At 44.5% G+C, this 15895-nt stretch overlaps 1 protein-coding gene and 1 long non-coding RNA gene across 5 annotated transcripts in view; one reads left to right on the forward strand and one right to left on the reverse strand.

The window, feature by feature from the left end:
- Window positions 1-15895, reverse strand: part of LOC143905464 (uncharacterized) — a 249609-nt gene that overhangs the window by 62364 nt on the left and 171350 nt on the right. The window lies entirely within an intron of this gene.
- On the forward strand, window positions 8799-9972 carry LOC143905455 (uncharacterized). The gene is made up of 3 exons (XR_013259201.1): window positions 8799-8837; window positions 8988-9204; window positions 9633-9972. It is a non-coding gene; the product is annotated as an uncharacterized LOC143905455 (long non-coding RNA).

The raw sequence follows: 15895 nt of genomic DNA on the forward strand, positions 1-15895 counted from the left end.
GAGTTTACACGCGCGTCGCTCGGTGGAATGACGTCACTGTTATTGGAGAACGTAAAGTAGCCGATTTCGTCGATCGATGTCAATAAATTCTCCAAATATCGATATTTCGGCTATTGCAACGATTTCGAGTATACGTACACGTTTTCGAAACGTACGCCGTGCGGACTTTCCAGCAAGCTTATCAAGACGTTGGTTTTACCGCAATTCGAGGGTCCGCAAATGATTGCGCGTATAGTAGTCGGTAACATCGTACCGTGCTTGCGTTTCTCCACGTTGCCCCCCATCGACCGTAATCTGTCGTCGCAATTGGTCACGCGAATCGCCAACGGTTGTCGCACAAATCTCATTTCTTTCCACACTGCCGACTCTCTGGCTGACTCGAACGCCTATTTATAGGCAAGCGGAACCGCGAATCGCTCAGTAGCAAAGATGTTCGTCGTACTGTCGAGACCTTCCGATATTCGCGGTTTGAGCGCCGAACAGCTGCAATTTGTGCCGAAAGCCGTTCTGTTGCAAACGTGCGGCAATCACGTCCACTACGTGTGGGACAAGCTTTCGGAACATATAAAGGCGGATTTGGAGGTTCAGACATATTGTCGCTGTTACGAACATTACAATCGACCGTGGCAGCAAACGCACATCGACGGTCCCGCGCCAATGATAAAGGATTGCGGCGAATGTCAACGAAACAAAATGGTGGAGGCCTGTTAAATCGCGCGATAATCGCACTTCCGTTCAAATTACACATTTCCAGCTATCAATTTTGCGGTCCGGGAACTCGTTTACAAGAACGATTGGCGAGAGGCGATCAAGGTATTAAGCACGACGTAGCCTATTCGCGTAACCGCGATCTCACCGAGAGACACGCGGCGGACGAGATACTCGCTGCGGAAGCGCGAAAACGCATTACCGCGAGAGATTTGACTCTCGGAGAGAGAGCTGCCGCTACAGCCGTCTGGGCGACCATGAAAGCTAAGACAAAGCTCGGCTTAAAAACGAAAAAATCGAAAACGGTGAAGAAAAAAATGCTAACAAAGAAACGGATACTTCCGACAGCGAAACGAGACGGCGTATTGCCGATTCTACTGTTGTTGGGAGTTCTCGGTTCTCTGGCCAGCGGAGCGGCGGGAGTCGTAAAGGCCGTGAACGATAACAAAGCCGCGCGGCGTCAGCTGGAAGAAATGCAACGTTACAATCGCGCCGCGGAACGTACAAATATGGACGAGGGCTGTATCTTGACCCGCACAAACGCGGGCGAGGAGTAGCGTCGAAAAAAAAACGTCAAAAAGTCGTTAAATATGCCCGCGGGTATTACGACTAACGTACAATTGAATCGACTGGCAAGGCGTATGCGCGTACCGTTCTTCAGAGGTGTCTTCATGCGTGATTCGTTACCGATCGGCGGTGTACGTCGTAACGAGAGCGGTATCGTGAATTTGGACGACGCAGCGGGTCCCGGTACTCATTGGGTAGCGTACGCGAAAAGGGAAGTTCGAATCGTATATTTCGACAGTTTCGGCAATCTTCGACTGCCGAAAGAATTGGTGCGATATTTCGGGCCGAGCGTGACGAAGATCGAGTACAATTGCACGTCTTATTAGCGATACGATCAGAACATTTGTTGACAATTGTGCCTGCGATTTCTCCGGACAATTGACGCTAATTTAAAGTCTGACGGTGCGCCGTGGTGACTCAGTATTCGTTAACGGCATGGTGGAAATATAGAAGGTGAGACATTCCGAAAGATGCGCAGTCGTCCGAAAGTGGTGGGGAGTAGTCAACCAATCAGATTTTACTCATTCTGCAAATCCACCATAATCATATGATTGATATATATGTATTTAATGCTCAGCTATGCTCAGCGATATATAGGCTGCGTTTTGTTATTACTGTAAGTACTGAAAATTTAAAGTGTACGTTACGTTACGTATAGTGTTTTATAGTTTATTATTATTTCGGACATCATGTCGAAATGTTTTGTAAACAATTGCAAAAATCGGACGTCTCATGTCTTCAATAAAAAAGTAGTATTTTATACATTTCCCCAAGATCCAGATTTGCGATCGAAATGGTTGAAAGTGTTTGTTGTGGTGACACCACGGACGCTGTGTTTCAACCTTGTCGGAAGGTTCGATTGTCAAGGCAAAGGTCACTTTTAAAATTATCGACTTCGTTGGTTAGTTCAACAGAGAATTTATTTCTAATTAGGCGGAGGCGAGCGATACTGGACGCTGATTTGAGGCGTGCGAGTCGTCGGCGATCGAATGGAGGCGCGCCCTGCACCGTTAAAGACGGATTCGTATGGCACTGAAGCGAGCACGGGCGTTCGTGACTCAACACTAACGGGCGCGTTGTCGTTCCTGGAGCTCTTCTGAACGGGCTCGCGCGTAGAAAATCGGCACGTCTGTTTAATGGGCGCAACGCGGCGGCAACTCCGGATGCAGACCGTTTTTTTTTCACAAAGGGGTAGGCGGTAGACTGTCTCAACGATTACGATTGTAAACGCGTTCAGATTGCGTACGAAGAGGAAGTCGTTGACCGGCACTAATTCGAACCGTTTCGTGTGGTAGCTAATTGCCGACTCCACGAGAGCGACGCACATGTCGATTGTCGGTGATCGCGCAAACTTGACAGTTTCGGTGGGAGGGGAATTCGCACGTGTAACGACGGGCCATGCGGGCTTTTCGCAACGCGACGGTGCTCGCTGATTCCGGAACATACCGCCCGCCTCGAATAAATACATTCGAAATTATTAGTTTACAACATATGTCACAACGGGGAAATTAAAAATGTGTCAATTATTGAGTGACGCCGCCCGCCATGGCGGAATCGATGGGCTGTTCGTTGTTGATGTCCACCGGGAGAAAGCACAGTTTAGTTATGGGGCGCTTGTACTCCGACCGACTCGTCCTTACGGTGACGACTCGGGTCAAACCGTCTTCGCCCGGGTGACACACGGTTATGCGCCCGAGTTCCCATTGGCTCGGCGGTGCGAGCGGGTTGCGAATGAGGACGATTTGACCCAGTCGGGCTAATCGCTGGACGGCGCGCCATTTCGGCCTTTGCTGAAGGGTGTGCAAGTAATCGTGCGACCAAGACTTCCAAAAACCTTCGGTAATTCGCTGAGCCAACTGCCACCGAGAGAGTCGGTTTTCGTTTATGTCGAGCACGCTAGGCTCGGGAGGAGCCACGAGGGAAGCGCCTACTAAAAAATGACCGGGGGTCAACGTTTGATAGTCGTCGAGATGTTCGGAGATAGCGGCAAAAGGTCGCGAATTTAGGCATGCCTCGATGCGGCAGAGAATCGTTGTCATTTTCTCATACGTAAGTGTATGAGACCCGATGCATCGCTTTAAGTGGTGCTTGACACTTTTGACACCAGCCTCCCAGAGGCCGCCGAAATGTGGCGCGGCCGGAGGCAAGAAATGCCAGGTCGTTTGTTCGCTAGCGGAGCGATTGAGGAAGTTCGGTTCGCAAACGGCTTTATAGTAGGCGTCGGACAACTGCCGATCGGCGCCGTGAAAAGTCGTTTTGTTATCGGAATACATGTGCTGAGGCGAGCCTCGACGCGATACAAATCGATGGTACGCTGCGGTGAACGTCGCTGCGGTGTAGTCGCTGACAAGTTCGAGATGTATGGCCTTGGTGGTCAAACATATAAACAATGCGATGTACGCCTTATGAGATTTCTGACTACGACCGGGAGCGGTCCGTATGGCGATGGGCCCTGCGTAATCGACACCCGTATGCATAAACGCGCGGGAGACCCGATTTACTCGCATCTCCGGTAGCTCACCCATGAGTTCGTTTGACACTTTGGCCGCTTCGCGGGCGCATCGGACACACTTGTGTAGAACGAATCGAACCGTAGCGCAAGCACGCAGAATCCAAAATTCCGTGCGTAAAGACGCGAGAGTGAGTTGGGAACCCCCGTGCATTGTGCGGAGGTGGTGGTGCTCGATGAAGAGAGTTAGAAGCGGATGTGATCGAAGGACGATGGGATGCTTCATCGTTTCTGGAAGGCTAGACTTTTGGAGCCGGTCGCCTACGCGGAGCAGGCCGTCGGAGGCAATGTGCGGATGCAAGTATCTGAGCGGGCTGGCTTTCGGCAGCGCAGTTTTGTTTCCTAGGCTCGAAATTTCGTCGCGAAACGTATCGTTCTGCATTGATCGCAGCCAATAACGCTTCGCGTCCTGAATGTCGTCGATGCGAAGGAGTGAGGGGCGAAGGTCGCGTGCAGCCTCAGCTTCGCGAAACTGGTTGCGGATGCGTGCCCGCCTAACGAAGCGAAGCATATACGCGGTAACTCGTAAAAGTTTCGGCCAAGATGAGAACCGAGACGCGAGATCCCACGGTTCCGAGGGGCTTAGAACGCACACGACTGGTTGAGGTCGCGCTTCTGGAATGCCGTCCGTAGAATCATGAGCGGCTGGGTGATCGCGGACGGGCCAGGACTCGGGTGACTTTATCAGCCACGACGGGCCGGTCCACCATAACGGATGTAGCTGAATCTCGTCGGGAGCGAGACCGCGCGACGCGCAGTCCGCGGGATTGTCGTGAGTGTGCACATGACGCCAAACCACCTCGGGGAGTGCCGTCTGAATGGCCGCGACCCGGTTGGCGACAAAAGTTTTCCAATGGGATGGAGATTTGCGAAGCCATGCCCGCACGATGTCCGCGTCTATCCAACAGTGGCAGTCGCCCAGCGGAATCCGAAAGGTGGTGCGGACGAAATGCATGAGACCCGCGAGGAGATGCGCGGCAAGTAATTCTAAGCGAGGCACAGTGTTAATTTTTAGGGGAGCTACTTTTGATTTTGCTATGAGAAGCGAGACGGTGACCGAGCCGTCGACGTGCACTGTTCGAAGATATACGGCGGCAGCGTAGGCTTTTGTGGATGCATCGGAGAACCCGTGTAGGGCGAGATGCAAGGTGTCGGCGTCTTGCTTTGTCCAGCGGGGGATTTGGACTTGATTCACGCACGGAAGCTTTGAATGATATGATACCCATGGACGGAGATGAGTGTCCGGAATCTCATCGTCCCAATTTAATTTTAAAAGCCAGAGCTGCTGCATGAAAATTTTTGCGGTGACGACGACCGGGGCCACCCAGCCGAGCGGATCGAACAGTTTGGCAATAGTGGAGAGAATGGCGCGTTTTGTTGTGCCGGGATTTTGGGTAGCGACTTGAAATTGGAACACGTCCTGAGGCGGATTCCAGGCAATCCCGAGAATTTTGAGATGTTCATCGTTCTGGAGAATTTTGGGGCTCGCGAGGCCATGATCGGAGGGATCAAGGTCGGCGATGAGCTCCGGACAATTACTTGTCCATTTTCGGAGACGAAAACAACCTTTGGCCAATAGTGCATTTACTTGATCCCGGGTTTGACGCGCGAGAACTTTGTCGTCGGCGCCGAAAACACAGTCATCGACGTATGTTTCTTCGAGTAGAACGGGGACCGCGAGCGGAAATTGCGATCCCTTGTCGGCGGCGAGCTGCTCTACGGAACGAATGGCTACAAAGGGAGCATAGGCACCGCCATACGTGACGGTTAGCATCCGATATTCTTCGACGGGATCCGAAGGAGAGCGACGCCATAAAATGCGCTGATAATTTGTGTCGCGAGGGTCAACACGGATTTGCCGATACATTTTCGCTATGTCAGCGGTGAAAACATATCGGTACTGCCTCCATCGGAGGATCACGACGACGAGATCACGCTGGAGTTTTGGTCCAATCAGGAGGTGATCGTTTAGGGAGGTGCCATTTGTGGTTCGCGCGGAAGCGTTGAATACAACGCGGAGACGCGTTGTTTCGCTGGTGGCTCGTACTACGGCGTGATGCGGAATGTAGTATCGTTTAGTGACGTCGACGACGGGATCTTCCGGAGGGATCTTGGCCATGTGGCCGAGCCTTTCGTACTCGTCCAGGAATTCGCGATATTCGGAAGCGGTGGTCGGCTCACGTTCAAGGCGGTGTTTTACGCGTCTGAGACTCGAAAGGGCGGCGAAGCGGGATTCGCCTAACTGAGGGAAGCCGCGTTTGAATGGTAGCCTGACAACGTACCGTCCTTCAGGCGTGCGAGTGTGCGTGGCTGCGAAATGTTCCTCACATTGGAGTTCCTCGGGACTCATGTGAGTCTTCCGGGGAATGTCTTCGACCTCCCAAAAGCGACGAAGGTCGGATTCGAGGTCATCGAAAACGGTTCCGTGATGGATTTGCACAGATTCACGGGGAAAGGAAGGAGAGGAAACCACGGGACCGGAGAGTATCCACCCGAGCGTGGTGTTCTGAGCGATCGGCTCATTTTCGGCACCTTTCCGAACTCCCTCCAAAAGTAAGAAACCGAATAAATCGGCACCGATAATTAAATCGACCGGGTCGAGATTCATGGGTTCGCTATCGGCGAGCTTGAGTCCTGTGATGTGCTTCCATGAACACATGGAGTTGACACGGCTCGGCTTATACCGCGTGAGCGATTTCATGATGAGCGCGGTTGTCGAATAGGCGGGCTTATCGCACGACGTGGGCGTTAATGTGATTTTAACAGCATGGCGTATGATGGTTTGGGTATCGCCAATGCCCGTGACGCATACGGAGCGTAAGATTTTCGGTAATCTCAGGCATTGGGCGATCGACTCCGTAATCAAGGTAGCAGCAGACCCTTGGTCGAGAAGGGCTCGAATCGTGATCGCGCGGCCGTCCGATGAATGCACGCGAACGCGCGCGGTGGCGAGTAGAATTTGCGAATTCGGCGAGACGGTTTTCGAGAGTGTATGTGACGCGACTTCAGTTTCGATTTTTTCGATTGCTGCTACCGTGACTGCGGATTCTACTGGTTCGGTTTCATTGGTTTTGACCTACGCATCGAGATGCAACAGAGTGTGGTGTCGCTTACTGCACTGTTTGCAGCTGCGGGAGCTTGTACAATCTTTGACCGGATGCTTTGCGCTGAGGCAATTGAAGCAACGCTTTACTTTTCGTATGAAATCGGCACGTTGAGCCGGAGTTTGGTTCAGAAAGGTGGAACATTGGTACAACAGGTGACTTGTTTTGCACAGAGGACACGATAATGTCGCGGTTGACGCCGCGTGTGAGGCGAGAACTTTATTTTTCGGTTTAGAAAGCTCCGCGACCTTGGGAGTCACGGGCACAATAGCCTCTAGCGCGCGAACTCGCGATTCGAGAAATTGATCGAGCTCCTTGTATTTAGGATACTCTCCCGTATCCCCGAGCTTGAGTTCCCATGCCTTTCTCGAGAATTTATCAAGTTTTTGCGCAACGAGAAATACTAATACGTCGTCCCATCGTTCCACCGGACGCCCTAAATTTTGTAAAGCTTGTATCGCAGCGTTCGTTTGATCGCGGAGGTTCCGAAGGTCTTTGGAAGTTTCGGAGACCAGCGCCGGCAGCTGGAGCAGCGTTTGTAAATGCCCGGTAATCAGACGACGCTTGTTGTCGTACCGCAATTGCAGGATGTCCCACGCGACAACAAAATTTGCTTTGGTAATCGCGAGATGATTCAACACGTTACTTGCATCCCCTTTTACACACGAGCAAAGATAGTGCATGCGGTCGACATTAGAAATAGTAGCATCGTTACGAACCAGGGAGGTGAAGCGATCTCGAAAACTTTCCCATTTGTCAAAGCTGCCGTCGAACGTCGGTAAGTTGATCCGTGGCAAGTGAGAAGACGGACGGAATGAGTCAGCCAGACCGCTTACGTTGATCGTTGAGTGGTGGGGTGGCTGGGGTACAAAGGTGGCTAGCATGTCTGCCATGAAGTCCGCAGCCTCGTTGTAGACATCCTCGCAGTTGACGAAAAGATGGTTTTGAAAGTATGAGTGAGAAGCTTTCAATTTATCGTCGGCATAGAGAACGAGTTTTCCATCGAGCTCCTGACATTTAGCAAATGTGTCTTTGAGACCGGCGAATCGCTGTCGAGTTACGGCTTGCGTCATCTTCGCTTGCCCGAGTTTCTTATAGTTGGCCAGCGCTCTCGAGATTTGACCCATGAGCTGAGTTTGCAAAGCGAGAAGTTTATCGAACAATGACATGGTGATTGGAATACACAACGGTTGAGAGAGCGGGAAAGTCGCTAAGTTTCGTTCTCCTTGACGTCGATCCGGCTCGAAGGACCAAATGTTTGTTGTGGTGACACCACGGACGCTGTGTTTCAACCTTGTCGGAAGGTTCGATCGTCAAGGCAAAGGTCACTTTTAAAATTAACGACTTCGTTGGTTAGTTCAACAGAGAATTTATTTTTAATTAGGCGAAGGCGAGCGATACTGGACGCTGATTTGAGGCGTGCGAGTCGTCGGCGATCGAGTGGAGGCGCGCCCTGCACCGTTAAAGACGGATTCGTGTGGCACTGAAGCGAGCACGGGCGTTCGTGACTCAACACTAACGGGCGCGTTGTCGTTCTTGGAGCTCTTCTGAACGGGCTCGCGCGTAGAAAATCGGCACGTCTGTTTAATGGGCGCAACGCGGCGGCAACTCCGGATGCAGACCGTTTTTTTTCACAAAGGGGTAGGCGGTAGACTGTCTCAACGATTACGATTGTAAACGCGTTCAGATTGCGTACGAAGAGAAAGTCGTTGACCGGCACGAATTCGAACCGTTTCGTGTGGTAGCTAATTGCCGACTCCACGAGAGCGACGCACATGTCGATCGTCGGTGATCGCGCAAACTTGACAGTTTCGGTAGGAGGGGAATTCGCACGTGTAACGACGGGCCATGCGGCCCAATAGCGAGAGGGCTTTTCGCGACGCGACGGTGCTCGCTGATTCCGGAACAGAAAACTTGTCAAAAAAATAAGGAATACAAAGATAAAAATGGTAATTAAAATATGTTATTATATCGCTATTATTATTATTAAATTGTACAATTATTATTATTAAATTTTATGTTATATAACCTCATAACCTAACGCTTATAACCTAAATTTCTTAATACAATAAAGTAATTTTTATTAAAATTACTTTCAGAAAGAATATGCGAGGTACATTTTCAGTTAAACTGCTTCGAGGAACGAATGATCAAACCGCGTTCCGAAGGTATTGAACCACATGTAAAACGTTGCCTCAAAAAAGGATCGATACCAACAGAATTTCTCAATTTACTAAATGATAGACACAAGCGATTGTATCCATTTGAGAAATCTTATGACAGTAATGGTGCAGAACCTTCACAGAAATTAGTTCGGTAAGAATGAAAAATTGATTTCGATTTACAATACAAAATATATTTTAATATGAGATTGAAAAATACAGTTCGATGTAGCATTGAAAAATAGAGCTCGAAACTTGAGTTCGACTTTGTTTTAGATTCGAATTTCAATTAGAGATGAAAACTTGAATTAGACATTAGATTTTTATATAAAAGTTAAATATAGATTTTAATTTAACATTCTTATAATTATATTTTAATGTATAATTCAAAGCTCAAGTTTTTTGTAGAATTACAAAATGATGTAAAGTTTGATGTAAAGTTCGAAGCTTGAATGCGATATACTTTTGAATCCAAGATTGACATTGAGTTGGAAACTTGAGTTTGAAAGTTGATTTTGATGTAAAATTCTATTGACATATATTTCACATACCATAACAGTGCATTTTTTGTAACGTTTACAGTTCCGGAATACCAACTTATGCAGAACTTGTTGGTTGTACAAAGAACAGTATTGAAAAAAACGCTATCCAGGAACCTACTCCATACACGATATCGAATATCATCACTGATCTCTGTGCTGTAAATGCAAGTACAACGGAAGAGCATGCACCAATGGAAATTATCGACTCTGGACAAGAGTATGTATCATTTCGATTATTATGCTGCTCTTTAATGATAGATATCGCAGAAATTTTTTTTAGTAAATCTGTTTTTAATTTTTTTTACTTAAAAATTACATTAACAGTAATTATTGTATATATTTTATAATATTATCTTCACATTTGTTTGAGATATAAACATTAAAACATTAACAATATTATAATATTTGTTGATACAAAACATCTCTTGTGTTTCAAATTTATTTTATATGACAATTGTAACAAATTTTTCTTATATATATTATTTCATTTATTGTACAATACTTTTTAGAACTTTACGAGAAGCTAACCAGGAAAGGAAGCCAGAGAACATTAAACTTTTTTTGGCGCTAGTGAAGGAACTGAGAGAGGAAAATACGCAGCTTGCAAGCAACAATATCCAGCTTCAGGCAAACTTGAAAAAAAAATGCAACACGATTAAAGACCTGGAACAAAATATCCATAAGTCTGGAGAAAAGATCGCGGTTGACATACTTCATACTGTATTTACATTTACACCAGGGCAAGTGAAGAAAATTGTATCCGCGAAAAGTCGCATAAAATGGACAATCGAAGATATTACCTCAGCTATTGCCCTTCGGTCTGTAAGTGCTAAGGCTTACAATTATTTGCGCAAAGTTCAGAAAATTCCTTTACCTTGTGTCACAACTCTCCGAAACTGGGTTGCTAATTTTAAGGTAAAGCCTGGAATTCTGCACGAAGCACTAAAAATAATGGAAATAAAAGGAAAGAATTTAACAACTGCACAAAAACTTGCAGTATTAACTTTTGATGAAATTTATATTTCTAACAAAGTTGATTTAGAACGTCGAGAACAACAAATTTATGGACCACACAAGACGTGTCAAGTGGTAATGATTCGTGGTTTATTTTCGAAATGGAAACAGCCGATCTTTTATGAATATTCCAAACCCATGACCAAAGACGTTCTATTTGAAATAATTGAAGCACTCTATAAAATTGAGTATATAGTAGTGGCCACGACAAGTGACATGGGCCCTACAAATATGAGAGAGTTTATGGAAACAATTAAATATAGGAATTACTACAAATGCAACAACTTCAAGATATGAAAGTAAAAAAAAGCAATGTTTTTTTTTACATCCAGCAGACAATTCTTTAAAAATTTTTGTGTTTGCAGACGTACCCCATCTCATTAAATTATTAAGAAACAATTTATTTGATTCGGGTTTCAACTTCGATGGTCAAACTCTTGATGCATCTCTTTTGGAAGAGTTGCTACAGTTGAATTGTCAAGATTTAAAAATTGCATTTAATTTGAGCAGAGCTCATCTTGATACAAAAGGATTCCAACGGCAACAAGTAAAATTAGCGGCCCAAGTCTTTTTACTTCGTAATGCAAAGGCTTTAGAATACTGTGGTAAAAAAGGATTTATGTCAAAGGAAAATTGGAAGGAAATGTCAAATATGCTGATACTAATTAATGATTGGTTCGACATCCTTAATACTCAATCAAAATTCGGACAGCATAGTGGATTACGTGCTTACGGAGTGGACCTGGACAAGCAAAATCAAATTCTTGAGAATATGAACGAATTTATTTTAAAAATGAGAGTAGTGAATTAAACATGCCTTATGCCATTTCAAAAAGGCATATTATTGACTAATAACTCATTGAAACAACTTTTAGTGTATATTAATGACAAATACTCAAATGAAAATTTTCAACCACAGTACATAATAACCCGAAAACTGTGCTAGGATATTCTGGAAAACATTTTTCCTACCTACGAGCAATGGGAGGAGCAAATAGTCACCCATCGCCCGTAGAATTTAGAAACCGTTTGAAATGGTACATCCTTGGTAGACATTCCGAACACGCTATTTCTGTGAGAGAAAACACATATATTGATAATGCCTCAGCCCCACTATTTGATTTACACGATGTCCATTCTGAGAGTCCCTGCGAATCACATATCTTCAATGAAACAGAAGATGAAGAGTTAGCGGAGGAAGCTGTACTTTTCTTAAGGAACAGCAATTTCAAAGCAAGCCAAGAAGAAACTGAAGGAAAAAACGAAGGACTTGATAGTAATAGTATTTCGATTAAATGCAAACTCTTTTTAGATTTTCGTAATTTCTGATAACTATGTCCCGTTCAAGACTTCAGGGGCAAGTGTGAAATGGACAATTTATTATTACGACTTAAAATGTCTTTTTTAGAGAAAGAAGAAGGATATAAAAAAATTAAATTGTACTATTTCATAATATGAATTCATATCCTGGTTTATAAAATATTTAATTATACATAAATGATAATAACTTTATAGAATACAATTGGTATTTAAGAGCAATAATAAGTATATAATACATACTGACAGTAATTACATAAGTAGATAATACGAAAATTTTATTAAATATATATGTATTACACACACACACACACACACACACACAAATAGAGCAATATATATAATAAATATAAAAATTATAACTAATTATCATTGTCTTTTTTTGTTGATAAGTTCGTCTTAAGTTGTCTTAAGATGTTAATACGGCTCTGTGATTGGTTTTTTGGTTTATGACACATCTTAAGATAATTTTAAATATAAAAACCGACTATAAGAATACCGGCCTTAGTTACACATCTTATTTTGGTTATATTTTTCAGTTATAACAAATTATGTTGCAAAAGATAACAAATTGAAATTCTTAAAAGAGTTCGAGGCCAGCATTGCAGCACAGGACATCGAATCAGAAGCACTAATTTACATAACGGGTTATGTAGCACACCGATTTAGACACAAATATCCAATGCTAGCATGTACATACAACCAAAGCAATGCCTCCCTGTGATAACTGGTTGTCATTCATATCACGCGGAAACTGTATTCATCCTTCTACAGAATTTTTGACAGCTGCACAAGTAATGAATACAGAATTCAATTTATTCCATGTTGATTTCTTTTTAGAAGACAAAATTTTTGATAAACTAACGCATATAGTTTATTCAAAAATTGCTAATGACTTTCCAACGGAGGTCATAGCATGTTTAGTTAGAACTAGAACATATATACGGTTAAGAACAATTAATAATAAAATAAAAATGAATAATATAAAAAAAATAAAAAAAAAACGAAGCATATGTGCAATATTATTATTTAGATAGCACTATATATATATATTTCTTATGATTTCATTTATTTATAAGTTTTATTTTCTGTTGTATTGTTTCAATATTGTATTGTTTATTAGTTTTCAGTAGTGTACAATATGAGTTTATGTTAATATTTATAAATACACATATATTTTTACTTCAAATATATATATTATATATAATTTCTATGTTCTTATTTTTCTAATTAATCATTCATGTTTGAAATACGCGCGTTACCAAATGGGTAAAATCTGATTGGTTGAAATTTCGGTCCCGCCCCACATGCCGCCATTATGCGCAATGTCTCACCTTTTATAATTCCACCATGGTTAACGGTTTCCGCCAACATGTCTATAACGTTCACGTTGACCGGGAAGAGCAGCATCCTCGCGGAACACTATTTTCCCGCCGTGGATCTGAGCGACGGTGACTACGAGCTCGGTCTAACGTGCTTTGAGACTTATCACACGATTCCGAACGTGAGTAGATAAAACAATAAGAGTCCTAGACCGGGGATCTCAGGGGGGGTGAGGGGCGGGGGAGAGGGCTCGAGGGCGAGGGGGAGCGAGGGGGGGGGCGACTCGTTGGCGAGGGGGAGCGAAGAGGGGGAGGACGACTCGTTGGTGAGGGGGAGCGAGGGGGGAGGACGACTCGTTGGTGAGGGGGAGCGAAAGGGGAGGACGACTCGTTGGTGAGGGGGAGCGGGAGAGGGGAGGACGACTCGTTGGTGAGGTGGAGCGGGGGGGGTGTCGAGCGTGTCGAGACATGTTTATTAAATATTAATAAACATATCTTATTGACAAGGGGTACCGCCGGGGGGAGAGAAGTCGTCACTTTATCGGCGCGGGGGTATTACAAAAGCGCCGTTCGGCTGCTGGAATTTTTATCGGCAAATATAAACAAAACAGCGAGTTAGACACTTGACTCTGCAATAATCTCACCTTTCTAGAACATGCGAGCCGCCATTCGGTTACGGCGTCTCACTACAAAAGCGAGCGCCTATGGCAGGCGGCTATAATTTATGACCTGCCACTAGCGTGACACCGCGGTCCATTTCACTTTTCTTCGTAGGAAAAGCCGCTTATCGGTGTTTCGCGGCGCCATTCGATTATGACGTTGCGCGTTATTTCTTATTCTTCCTTCCTTTCTTTGTTTTCTTTTCGAAAAGGACCGTCTTCTCGTTCGCGTTCTCTCTCGCGCGCGTTCTTTCTCGCTCCCGTCCCATGTTCGAGTTCTCTCTCGCGCAGTATCTCGCGCGCAGTCTCTATCTCGCTCCCGTCCCCCGTTTGCGTTCTCTCTCGCGCGCGTTCTCTCTCTCGCTCCCGTCCCCCGTTTGCGGTTTCTCTCGCGCGCGCAGTCTTTCTTTCGCTCCCGTCCCCCGTTCGCGTTCTCGTTCAGAAATTATACAAAAACTACAAATAGAAAAATTGCTTACCACCGCTTGATTTTAACCTAACACCCCCGGCTCTTGAGTCACCTTCCGCACTGTGTGTGACACAACATTGATTGTCTTTTTATTGTTACACTTTTTGTTACACTTATTGTTACACTTATTGTTAATCTCTTAGCAGTATAGGTTTTTTAATTTTAGATAATATACACTTAAAATACTTCTCCAGACACTTCCATTTCTTTAGGCACATATATTTCCATTTTGATAAAAGGAGAACGTTTCTCTTACGAGGATGAACCAATTTATTTGGAAATCGAGAAAAACTTGATGCGATCGGAGATCGGCGATTCCGATCTCGCGACGGAGTAGATATCGCACTACGTCGACTTTCCTCTTATATAATCTGCTACAGTTTCTCATCTGCGGTTCGCTAATTTTCACAATCTTGAATTTAGAATTACGTATCGGTTTGCAAAGTTTTGCGTACTCGCTCATATCGGTGGGCTTTGATATACAGCTCTTAAGATGGCGAACCAATTGTTGTATAAACCGCACGATCAAGCACACCAACCGACTCTCACTTCTAGTCCTCGACTACTGAGCGTACCTTCAAATTCATCCTTCTACATCACACTATTGTCACATCGTTTGTTTATCATATCTAATTTCATCTCAGCATCCATACAATTGCACTTTCCGAAAAATCTGCGATGTGCAGTTTTGCACGTGTGCGATGAAGTCACCCGCGAGACAAATTCTCATAAACGATATCGCGCCATTGACTTTCAGTTATTTGATCTGTAAAACAACTATCAAACAGCTAAAAACAGCTATCAAACAGCTCTTGAACAGCTATCAAACAACTAAAACAGATATCTGTATAACAGCGATCTGTATTACTGCGATCTGTATAACTGCTATTGAACCGCTATCAAACTTCTTTTAAACAACTAAAAACAGCTTTTAAACAGCTATCAAACAACTAAAAACAACTAAAAACAGCTAAAAACAGCTAAAACATCTATATTATACTACAAAGTATGTGGGAAAAGAAAATAAAACGTTTATACATACATATATAATAGGTTGGCAAATAAGTTCGTTCGGTTTTTTATATATATACACCAGTCAAAAAAAACGAACGAACTTATTTGCCAACCCAGTTAATTTCAAAAAATCATAATTTTTCTGGTGTCGCGACCACCAGTTAAATATTTTTAATACATTTTGCAACGCGCAATTCTTAACATGTTTTTTGCATCTTATAGTATTAGTAACATCTAGATTATGTAAAGATTCGATATCTTCATAATCTGCACCCAAAGTCTCAATTTTTAGATTTTTTTTGCTTTATTCTCAAGCAGATCCATCAGCCATTCTCGTTTCTGGCATCCCTTGACGTACGCAAGAGTCAACGTCTCGTCGCTCTCTCCAAGTACGGCCGATGTAATTAGATGTTTCGCCATGCTGTACGGCATGTTTCCATCCTCCCATCGTAGTCCATGGTGATTTGCAATCAACCAGGAAGCGCATGACTTGTCGAATTTCATGAGG

This window comes from Temnothorax americanus, unplaced genomic scaffold, assembly GCF_048541705.1.
Source record: "Temnothorax americanus isolate GAGA-0224 unplaced genomic scaffold, ASM4854170v1 Scaffold61, whole genome shotgun sequence".
Taxonomy (NCBI): Eukaryota; Metazoa; Arthropoda; class Insecta; order Hymenoptera; family Formicidae; genus Temnothorax; species Temnothorax americanus.